Here is a 12,069-nt window from a genome sequence, read left to right as displayed (position 1 = left end):
ATACATATTACTATTTCTTTCTTTTGGAAGGAGAAACTGCAAGTCCACGAACAATTTTCATAGGGTCTATAAACGCTCAGAAGTGTAAGCTGTGCTGGTGTATAGGTTAGTATGTGTGTATTTTTGGTAGGGCAGAAAGTCTCTAACAAAAAATTTCACAAGGTTAGTAAAGAAACGTGTGAACTTCAATGGATAAGAATAACTCCTTCAGTAATTTCCCAGTTATACACTGAAGAAGTTTATATGGTTGGGTCAATGAGTAACTTTTTAAAGTTACTTTATTACTTATTTTACAGTTTAAATTAGACTTCTTTTTTTTTTTTTTTTAAAGAAGCTTTAGGTTCATAGCAAAATTGAAGGGAAAGTACAGAAATTTCCCATATACTCTCCATACCCCCACATCCCCACACAATAGCCTCCTCATGATCAACATCCCCCTCCAGAGTGGTACATTTCTTTCAATTGAAGAACTTACCTGGACACAGCATAGTCACCGAAAATCCATAGCTATTACACTACAGTTCACTCTTGTTGTTATACATGTGATAGGTTTCAGCAAATGTATAATGATGTTTATTCAGAGCATTTTCACTGCCCTAAAAATCCTCTGTGCCCACCTACTCATTCACCCTCTTCCTCAACCGTCAGCAACCGCTGGTCTTTTTCCTGTCTTCATATGAACAATTTGGATATTTATTTTAGAGCTTACTCAATTAATTTCTAGAAGTGGCTAATATATACAATTTTTAACGTTACTTGAATTTTTTTCGTAACTTTGCATAGCAATATAACACATGGTAGTTACAATGGTGTAGGTCTCATCAGAAATGTATTATTTTAATGAAGCTTAATTTTAACTTGTAATTAGACAAATGTTACATACTTACACATAAAATATGTAAGGAGAAAAATAAAAATCACCACTGGGAGATAACAACTATTAGTATTTGAGTATATTTCCTTCCAATGTTTTTAATTGAATAAATATATAGACATCATATATCATTTACAAAATTGGAGTCATTTTGTATTTAAAGCCTTTTATACTGCTTTATTAAATTTACATATGCTCTCTGATAATTTCCTCAATTAGTAAAGTAGTACACATATTTTTAATGACAACATAAGTCATTATATGAATGAAGCACATTCATATTTTCAAAGAGCTCTTTAAACATCACAATGTTATTCAAATGATTTTTAAATATTTATATTTTTACATATTTACATTTACATATGTACATATTTACATTTAAATATTTGCATTTGACTTATGTCAATGTTTAAATATTATATGTACACCTATGCATTAATTTTTTTGGCATAAGCATATTTCTAAGTATAGGTAGACAAAGATAGTAGGTTCCCTCACAGTATTGTCTTTTGGAGAAGCTCCCCTGAGGGATATTGGTCACCAAAATCACCATATTTGCTAATGTAGATAGGTGGGTAAAAAGACATAAGCCTTAGAGAAACCTCTGTACAGTTTACTACATTGTCCTTTCCCAATCTGCATTAAAAAAACTGAGTGTTCAGCCCCATGGCACAGCTGGTTAAGCAACTGCCTTCAGCTCAGGTCATGATCCCAGAGTCCCAGGATCGAATCCCACATGGAGCTCCCAGCTCCACAGAGAGTCTGCTTCTCCCTCTGACCTTCTCCCCTGTAGTGCTCTTGTTCTCTCTCACTTTCTCTCTCAAATAAATAAATAAAATCTTTTAAAAACAAACAAACAAAAAACCCTTAGTGTTAAAAAAATAAGATGATGGTTTAAAAATTGCCATCAGCTTTGGAACCTGGGAGGAGTGACATTAGGGTAAAAGCAAACCATTGTAAAGAACTGAGAATACGCCCAGCACTCAATGTTTTACATATGTTAACTTACTTAGTCTTCATAATAACCCTATGAAATAGGTATGCACATCACTCCCATTTTTAAAGATAAGGAGAAGGAGACTGAGGCATAAAGAAGATAAGAAACTTGCCTGAGATTTCACAGATAACGAATTGTAAGGGGCTGGCATTCAAGCCAGAATTCATGCAGGCTTACCTTTATTTTCCAATCTTGTTCATTATCTTGAGGAATTTCCTATAATTCAAATGTCCTGGATAGAGTAGAATCTCTAAGGCTAAGTGAAGATGATCCTTATTTCAGTTCACTAAATCCAGCAAATAAATATAACAAGTGCTAAAAATAAGGGCAGAGCACAGAATTAATGAGTGGGACTCTATATATCCAATTTTGTGGGTCATTTGAAATTCTCACATATGGAATATAGCTATCAGATAGTTACCAAAACTACTACTCCCCCTCCCAAATATGATAGGTAGAAGTGGCAGGAAGAAGACCAGAGGGACCATACCTATGGCCTTGGCTACCTCCAGTTTCCATTAAGTGAGGAATGAGTACTTGAGGAATGATGATGGTCCTCAAGTCATCTGCTTCAACAAAGCAAGAGTTGGTGCTTTGTTCATGACTCTACTTCCCGGTTCATTCACTGCAAGTTGCCACATCACTGAAATGTTAGTATAAATTGATACCAATCATCCCTCAAACCTAAGATCTGAAAAAAGGATTTTGTATGTGCACGCACATGGTCAATAGAAGAAATAAAGATTCACTCAATCTCTCCTACACTCACCGTTATTAGACAGGAGGATAGTGAAGTCATTTGCAGGCAAGAACAAAGGCCAAACATACTGCTTTCAATATGTAGAAGTCATGACTCCTTTCAAAATGAGATTTGCTCTACTGCTGCCCCTTAGAAATTGTCAACTATTATATCAAGAAAACTATACTTCAGAAATGAAGTAAAAGACCAAGGGCAATGGGTAAGACTCACTGAAAAAGCAAACATTATATAAAGAATCAAAGTAAAGGAAATTATTTTCTACAGAAGAAGAAATAATGAAAGCAGAACTAAAGTCTGACAGAACTAGTAAACAGTAAAATTGGATAAATGTTAATTTATGCTCCAATAGGATTGGAGTTGGAAACATAGGTGTTTAATTTCTTACTCTTCCTTCCTAAGATATGTTGTTTCAGAAGTTAAAAATAATAATAGAACATTTTTTTAAATGTTAAAAAGGCAAACAAAAATAATCCTATGGCTCTAAAGAGAAAATTAAAAATTCAGTTAAAGAAAACTTAGAAAATGAAAAGGAAGACATAAACCAGCTAAAGCTATAGTCAGTGGAACCCTGAGAGTCTTAAATAAATTTAACATTAAAAGAAGAGAGAAGTGTTCAATTGAGGATTCGATTGAGAAAGTTAGAGATAATATAATCCATTTTTTAAAATAAGAGAAATGGTGTAAAGGCAGAAAATTAGATATTTGTAATAAGAAAAAGAGTAGAAATAATAACACTTTGAAAAATAAATATGCAAAGTTAGGAAAAGAATAATTTTTAAATGAAAAATAAAAAATAAATACAAAAAACATATAAATCACAAACATGGAAAATATTTTTTAAATTATTGTTGACAAGCATAACTCTATTCATTGCTGTGAAAATTAGGATTTTTCATGGAAAATAAAATGTACCAAATGACTTAAAAGCAGAAAATTTGAATTATAGAAATATTCATGGGAAAATAAATAAATGATTTTTTTTTCCTTCCAGGAATTCTACTTAACCACTTATAATGAGTTTCCAGGTTCAGATAGATTTATATGTAAGTTATTCATATCAATATACTGATATCTATCTATATCACATATAAGTGCATACACACATGTAAAATATGTATTAATTACATATTGTGTAATTAGTATATGATTTATACACACACACAAGATGCTAAAATGGGATTCTCTCTCCAAAGTTTGACTGAGAGACAAGTGCAGTAGGTGCCTTATGCCTCTACTTCCTTCAGTAATCTTTAGATCACCTCAGAAGGATATGCCCCTAAATGTTAAAGCCATTTCTTTTATATTAGCCATCACACACTTCACCCATAAAAATGTGTGCTTTGAAGGAAAGACAGTTCCTTCTGAGAGGATTGTCAGAATTCTATGCTGTTCTAATTTTCAAAATGGAGGAAGGATGGATTTCTCTCATATCAAGCCAAGTGAGAGGGCATTCATAGAGCCTCCTGTGATCTCATGGTATATGGCCCCTGGAGGTTCTAGCCTTAGTAACTAGAAGAGCAAAATTCTGGCTGAAGCTTACTGCCAATTGCTAGATTGAGGAGACACAGAGGCATGAGGAGAGACAATCGATTTGTTTGTCTCAAAGTAAAAATACATGCTTCCTCCACCTTGTGATGGTCTATAGCAAGAAGACATCAATGTGACCCAAGACGGTCTGTGGAGGTCATACAGGGCTGAGAAGAGGTCATAGCCAGGAGGAGCCATCAGCTCTTCAAGTGGAGGATCTCCAGCAACACCCAAAAAAGTGTTCCATGAAAGAAAACTTTTCATCTGCCTCATTCAAAGTGTGGAAACTATGCTTGATCATTTTCTTCTTTTTCTTATTTCCTCACCACCTGGTTTTAACCATTGGGTCAGATACCATAAAGAGTAAGTGGGAAAGATGAGGAAAGAAGAGGGAGTTCAGCCAGTCTCTCCCTTTACATATCTAGCTCTATTTCTCATTAATATTTGGATCACAAATCCTTTTATCAATCAATAAACATTTGTAGTATTCACTATTATTTGGCAAAACTGTCTTTGGGAAAAACCATATTGTCCAAAGTCACTTATAATTATGTATGAGAACATCTAAGTGAAATATGTGCAAATGAATTATACTAGTATTAAAAAAGAAATCACCATGGCATTGCAAGTTTTATCCCAGCAATTTAAAGGTATTTTAATATTAGTGTATTAAGTAACGTGATTTATCTCCATAAATAGCAAAAATCAGATATGATTCAATTTCCAATCTGGAATAAACATTTAGTTAAACAGAGGAAAAAAATTTACTTCCTTAACAACATAAAGTCAATTATCAGATCAGTATTAGACCATAGCAATTAAACATTAGATTCATCTCCCTTTGAGTGAAGAACAAGGCCAATCTTTAACTATTAATACTATTAACTAAATTAACAAAATGGGAAATATCTAGGGATAAGAAAAGAATGAGAAAATAGATGAAACTAAATCATAATGATCCAAAAGAGAATTCATGAGTCAACAGAATGGTACTGTAAATGATTTCAGCAGTAAGCCTATGAATAGAATAAATGGCTAGAAATCATGCTAAATATGATTTAATTTGCAGTATTATCATGCATTACCTTGATATAAACCTAAGGAGAGGCAAATGAAATAAAATTAATTGAAGATTTAAATAAATAAGAATATCATTTTTCTCTTATTGGTAAAATTCCATATTTTAAACTTGTCAAGCGTCTGTGGTTTCATTCATAAATACAATGCATCCAAATGAAAGACACACTAAGAATATTTCAGAGAATACATGGATAAGAACTGTCAAAACCAGTTTGAAAAATAAAGCTATGGAAAAAATGAGGGAGAGTTTAGTATATAATCAAAGATGTTATAATGTTAAAATTATTAAACCTTACTGAGTTGATGCAGATATTGAAAGAAGATAAACATAAGCAAAAGCTCAGAAACACACTAAGAAAAAAGAACATAATAGAAATTAGAGACATTTTCAATTATAACTTAAAAAATAAATTATAATCTAAGCTCATACCTTATTTAAGAAAGGTATGAAATAAGTTTTGACCATATGTAAGAAAAGGTTTTAGAAAATTGGCTAACCTAAAAAAGATAAATATAGGTTTCTACCTTATACCACATACTATGATAAAATACTGATGAACTAAAGAGTTAAATGTACTAGATAAAACCATAAATGATACTCAGAAGAAATATAGTTGGAAGAACTTTTTAGAAAAAGAAACAAAGAGAAAACTCAAATTTGGATTATATTTACAGGAATAAATTTTTAGTTTGATATTTATAAAAATATATAATAAAATTGGATTAATGTTCATAAAATAGATCATTAAAATTTACTGTCTTAAGAGATCTTAAAAATAATACATAATAGTTATTTGTGGCTGGAATATTTCATGTATAAAATCATAAGAATTCATGTATAAGAATGCCTATTATGCCTTTATTTAAAAAGGAAAAATGTCAAATGATTAAACAATTCATGATATTTTATATAATGATAAAATTCTATTAAGTCCTCTGAAGTTAAAATATTCTTAGATTTTGTTCTCAGTATTACACTGAATTTAAGAGATAGGATAAAACTGAATTACAACTGTATAGCATAAATAATACATTAATATATCATGTTCCTTCCCATCTTTTTCTTATGTGTATATATACATAATAATAAAACAAAGCTAATAACAGCAATTTAAAAATAGCCAAAAACACAACTACAGAGAAAAAAATTAAATTACAATATAGCAATAAGATGGACTAGTATTAAGTTGTTAAATACCATGTTTCAAAGAGAATATTGATTGCTTTAGAAAATGTTCTCAATATAAGCTATTGGAAGGAAATATGAAAGTATTAACAATGGTTATTTATGTGTAATAAGATGTTGAGAATTTTATAGAATTTTCAGCATGTTCTATTTTTTTATGATGGACATGTTTTACTTTTATATTAAGAAAATTTGTTAAATATAATTTCAGCAGTCCAATTTGGGGAACCCATTTCAATAACCCATTAAAAGTAATGTCTTTGTTCCCATCCTTACAAATCCTAATTAGCACATTGTTTTATGGTGTTTTCTTTGAAGGGATTTGCCTTTTTGTTTTTGGCATGCCTCTTTGGTTTGATTAACTGGGGCTTCTGTTCCGCTCCTCTGCATTGCAATTGAGTATTTGTTATAGTGGAGGCAACAAGAAGCAGGACAATATTATATTCTCCCCTGAGGCTTCCTATTTTCCAGAGATTAGACATATTTGCTCAACAGCACCAAGTTGCTGTAACAATTTCTTTCTCATTTCCTTTATACCCAGGAGCAAATGGCAACTTTCTTCTCTGTCACTTTCCAACTCGGGAAGCTGATGCACATTTTGGCCATTATTTAATACTTAACAGATAGCCCCCAGCATCAACCCATCCATGAAAACTGCTGGCCCCTGGCAAACGGAAGAGCTGTATACACTTTTTGACAATCTAGTAACTAAGAATGGATTTGGAGTGGTTCAAAAAAATTCCTTAAAATCTTATGTGATACTGAGCTGGTTCACAGAATTCTATTCATCATCAATAAAATGACATTAATTATTACTACTCCCTGAAGCAAAGCTAAAATGTGTATTTATGCCCTTTGACAACGTGAAGTCTGACTCCAGAGAAGGCAAGAGGGGGAGATCAGTCATCAAGTAGCAGAGCCCATGTGACAGGCGAGAAAAAATATTGTGCTGCTAACCATGGTGCTTTCTGTGCAGTGAGAAAGAGCACTGGCCTCGCCAGGAGCCTTCTCACTTCTTCCCTAAAGACTGTAGTGACCAAGTTTTTCCTGTGCAGAGACTGGGTAGACACAGTAGGTAATGTAATCTTCCTCATAGGTCCCCTACATGTAAACATGTTCACGTGTATTCTTCCTTCTTTGTCTCCCTCCCTTCCATAGGCATCTATTGCATGCTTACTATGTGTGAGATCAAGTTCTAAGAACAGTAGTTAGCAGTGGCAAACAAAACAGATGAGCTCCTCACTTTCCTTGGGCTAGAGGTCATTGAGGGAGACAGCCAATAAATGAATAAGCAATTAAATAATATAATTTCAGCTTGCTACTGAAAAACCTAAGGAAGTGGGGAGGAGCTGGGTGAGAATGGAGAGAAAGGACCTATTTTAGGTAGGGTAATTGGAAAAGTCACCTCTGAGGAGTGCCACATGTGACAAAATAGGACTGAATAAAGAAAAGGAGTCACACAGTCAAAGACCTAGTACAAGGACAACCCAGATGGAAGAAATGGCAAGTGTGAGGCCCTGAGGCACACTGGAACAGGAACCAGGAGGCTGGGATGTCTGCAAAAGTCAACTAGGATGGGTTGAAGGAGATTATTATACAGGGTAAGCTGACACAGCCAGGTCATCTAGGGTCTCATAAGACATGGTATAAAGTTTTGATTTAAATTTAAGAGTAATGAGACATCATTCTAGTTTAAGGAGAGAGGAGGAATCTACTCACATTTTCTTCAAGAGATGACTCTAGCTTCTGTATAGAAAATGGCTTCTGAAAAAAGAAAAAAAGAGAACGTGGCTTCTGGGTGGTGAGAGTGGTGACAGAGAACCTGATGAGAGGTGGATGGAGTAACACAGATGAGATACGGTGGTTGGTGGGACTGGGGCACAAGAAAACAATTACACAATTACAGAGAAGAAAATGATTCATTTAGTAGGTTATGTTTACAGGGGAATTTCTCATGTTTCACCTCAAATAATCTTTAAGGTTTCTTCCAACTCCCCAAATCTGGATGTTAATCATTTATGACCTTCGGAGGATTCAACAATAAATTTTCATTCTCCAAAATCATCATAACACATGTTGATAGTAGAATCACACTACCCATGTCTGTCCCGATATATATATATTTTAAGACATTGTTTTCAAATTTTAAATATCAGAAAATTGAAGCATAGTATGCATTTTTGCTGTTTTACATGCTGAAGATCAATTTTTAGACTTGATTTCATTGTTTTTAACGTACAGTTCAAATTGTGTTTTCAGTCCCATACTCTCTGGAGCTAGAATGCATGGGTGGCTTCTCAGCCCGGATAACTCGAAAGTGATGATAATCTATGTATGATAGCTGACATGTTGTTATATGGGTAATAAAGGTATTATTGAGGGGCAGAGTTTAAGAATTCCTCCCTTATTGTTCTAACAATTAATGCTTTGCAAGAATTATATGATGATCTTTGAAATTGTGACCAACATTTATTCATTCAACAACTTGGTAAGATATTGGTTAATAAAATAGAAATGGTCCCAACCTTCACTGCTTACAGTAAATTTCTAAGATAGCAAAATTAATAGAGAAACAAATGTGTGTGTGTGTGTGTGTGTGTGTGTGTGTGTGTGTGATGATAAGTGTCATGAAGGATATGAATAGGTCACAATGACACAGAGCAGAGGTGACATGGTACCCACTCATGAAGATTGTTAAGAAAAGTCCCCCTAGGGAAAACACATTTAAGCCCATGTATGTTTCAAACATATGCAGTCAAATGCTCTACCACTGAGCTATACCCCCTGTTTCAAACATATGAAGAGTAGAGGTAGTATCATTCCAGGTAGAGAAATTTTCATACACAAAAGCTCTTAAATAGGAATGCACTTTAGAAGGTCAGGGAAGAGAAAGGAGGCCAGTAAGGCTGCAGACAAATAAATAAGTGAACCTGAAGAACAGGCAAGAGTTAGATTATGGTAGAGATCTACAGTTATGCTAAGGGGTTTGGATTTTAATTCAAGGCATGAAAAAAACACAGAGGGTTGAAAGAAGCAAATACCATGATGAAGTTATGGATGTTGCTGTCGTCGTTTCCCCCCAATTACTCTGGCTAGTGTGTAAATAATAGGATGGAAGAAAAGAGTTGGAAAGGTGTAGACCAATAAAAAGACTATATTTTGTGTTCTGAGGAGTAGTGATGGTTGTTTGACTCACTAAACATGAAGTATACGGGAGAAGTTGATACATTGAAGATGTGTTTTTCAGATAGAATTAATAAGACACTATTCTTTATTAATATGAAGTAATGGAAAGAGGAAATGTGGATAACTCTTGGGCTTCTCATTTTAGGAATGTTATATAAGAGTGTCACTTTACAGGAAAATAAAATATGAGAGAAAAGATCTGTTCGGAAAACTCAACAGTGCTTTATTGTAAAAGAGCTCAGGCAATAATTCCAAAGTGTTATTGAATGCTATTAAGATAAAATGAAGTTTAACTTAAGGACCTCTTCTTGTTAGCTAAAGATGGTAAGAAGAGGGATCCAAGCAGGAAGAAAAAAAAATAGCATATCTAATATTAAAACCTTAAATGTAAAGCATCAATCAAGAAAATAGACAGAGACTACCATGGCTGAAGCAGGAAGAAGAGGCAAGGGAGACAAAAGGTAAAAAAGTTTACAAAGAAGAAAACAACAGAAAGAGGGCATTGTGAAGAGGAGGATGTAGATGAGGATGAGGATGATGGAGATGACGATGATGATGGTGATGATATTGATGGTGATGATGACATTGGCAGGGATGATGATGAAAACTATAACAGCAACAATATCTAAAATATCTTTTAGCCATTGCACTAGTTGTATGTGCCGGTTGAGCACTAGTAATAAAGTCACCAAAATATCAACGGCTCTGAACAGCACTGAAGTATTTCTCACTTGGGCTTTAGATTAACTGGGGGCTTCATTTGTTCTTGTCTCCTTCTGAGACCCTTGATGACAGAGCAACAGCCATTTGGGGCATTGTCAGTCATCATAGCAGTGAACAAGAGGGTATGACAAATTGCACCTTAGTTCCTAAAACTTTTTTCAGAAAGTTAATACATATGACCTCAACTACTATTACTGGCCTCATCAGATCACATGGCTGCACATAATGATAGGGTACTGAGGAAAGATATTCCAGTCATGATCTCAGGAGAACTGAAAATGTTTGGTGAATAACATTAATGACTATTTGTCTACCCCACCCCATTTTTTTAAAATTTCTTTTCAGCATAACAGAATTCATTGTTTTTGTACCACATCCAGTGCTTCTTAATACCCACCACCTGGCTCCCCCAACCTCCCACCCTCTGCCTCTTCAAAACCCTCAGATTGTTTTTCAAAGTCCATAGTCTCTCATGGTTCACCTCCCCTTCCAATTTCCCTCAACTTCCTTCTCCTCTCCATCTCCCTATGTCCTCGATGTTATTTGTTATGCTCCACAAATAAGTGAAACCAGATGATACTTGACTATCTCTGCTTGACTTATTTCACTCAGCATAATCTCTTCCAGTACCATCCATGTTGCTACAAAAGTTGGGTATTCATCCTTTCTGATGGAGGCATAATACTTCATAGTGTATATGGACCACATCTTCTTTATCCATTCATCCGTTGAAGGGCATCTTGGTTCTTTCCACAGTTTGGCAACTGTGGCCATTGCTGCTATAAACATTGGGGTACAGATGGCCCTTCTTTTCACTACCATTTGTATCTTTGGGGTAAATACCCAGTAGTGCAATTGCAGGGTCATAGGGAAGCTCTATTTTTAATTTCTTGAGGAATCTCCACACTGTTCTCCAAAGTGGCTGCACCAACTTGCATTCCCACCAACAGTATAAGAGGGTTCCCCTTTCTCCACATCCTCTCCAACACACATTGTTTCCTGTCTTTCTAATTTTGGCCTTTCTAAGTGGTATAAGGTGGTATCTCAATGTGGTTTTAATTTGAATCTCCCTGATGGCTAGTGATGATGAATATTTTTTCATGTGTCTGATAGCCATTTGTATGTCTTCATTGGAGAAGTGTCTGTTCATATCTTCTGCCCATTTTTTGATGTGATTATCTGTTTTGTGTTGAGTTTGAAGAGTTCTTTATAAATTCTGGATATCAACCCTTTGTCTGTACTGTCATTTGCAAATATCTCCTCCAATTCTGTGGGTTGCCTCTTTGTTTTGTTGACTGTTTCCTTTGCTGTGCAGAAGCTTTTGATCTTGATGAAGTCCCAAAAGTTCATTTTTGCTTTTGTTTCCTTTGCCTTTGGAGACATCTTGAAAGAAATTGTTGTGGCTGATATTGAAGAGGTTACTGCCTATGTTCTCCTCTAGGATTCTGATGGATTCCTGTCACACGTTGAGGTCTTTTATCCATTTCAAGTTTATCTTTGTGTATGGTGTAAGAGAATGGTCGAGTTTCATTCTTCTACATATTTTCCAATATTTTCCAATTTTCCCAACATCATTAATTGAAGAGACTATCTTTTTTCCACTGTATATTTTTTCCTGCTTTGTCAAAGACTATTTGACCATAGAGTTGAGGGTCCATACCTGGGCTCTCTACTCTGTTCCACTGGTCTATGTGACTGTTTTTATGCCAGTACCATGCTGTCTTGGTGATCATAGC

This window comes from Mustela lutreola, chromosome 4, assembly GCF_030435805.1.
Source record: "Mustela lutreola isolate mMusLut2 chromosome 4, mMusLut2.pri, whole genome shotgun sequence".
Taxonomy (NCBI): Eukaryota; Metazoa; Chordata; class Mammalia; order Carnivora; family Mustelidae; genus Mustela; species Mustela lutreola.
Note: the sequence above shows the minus strand (reverse complement) of the source record.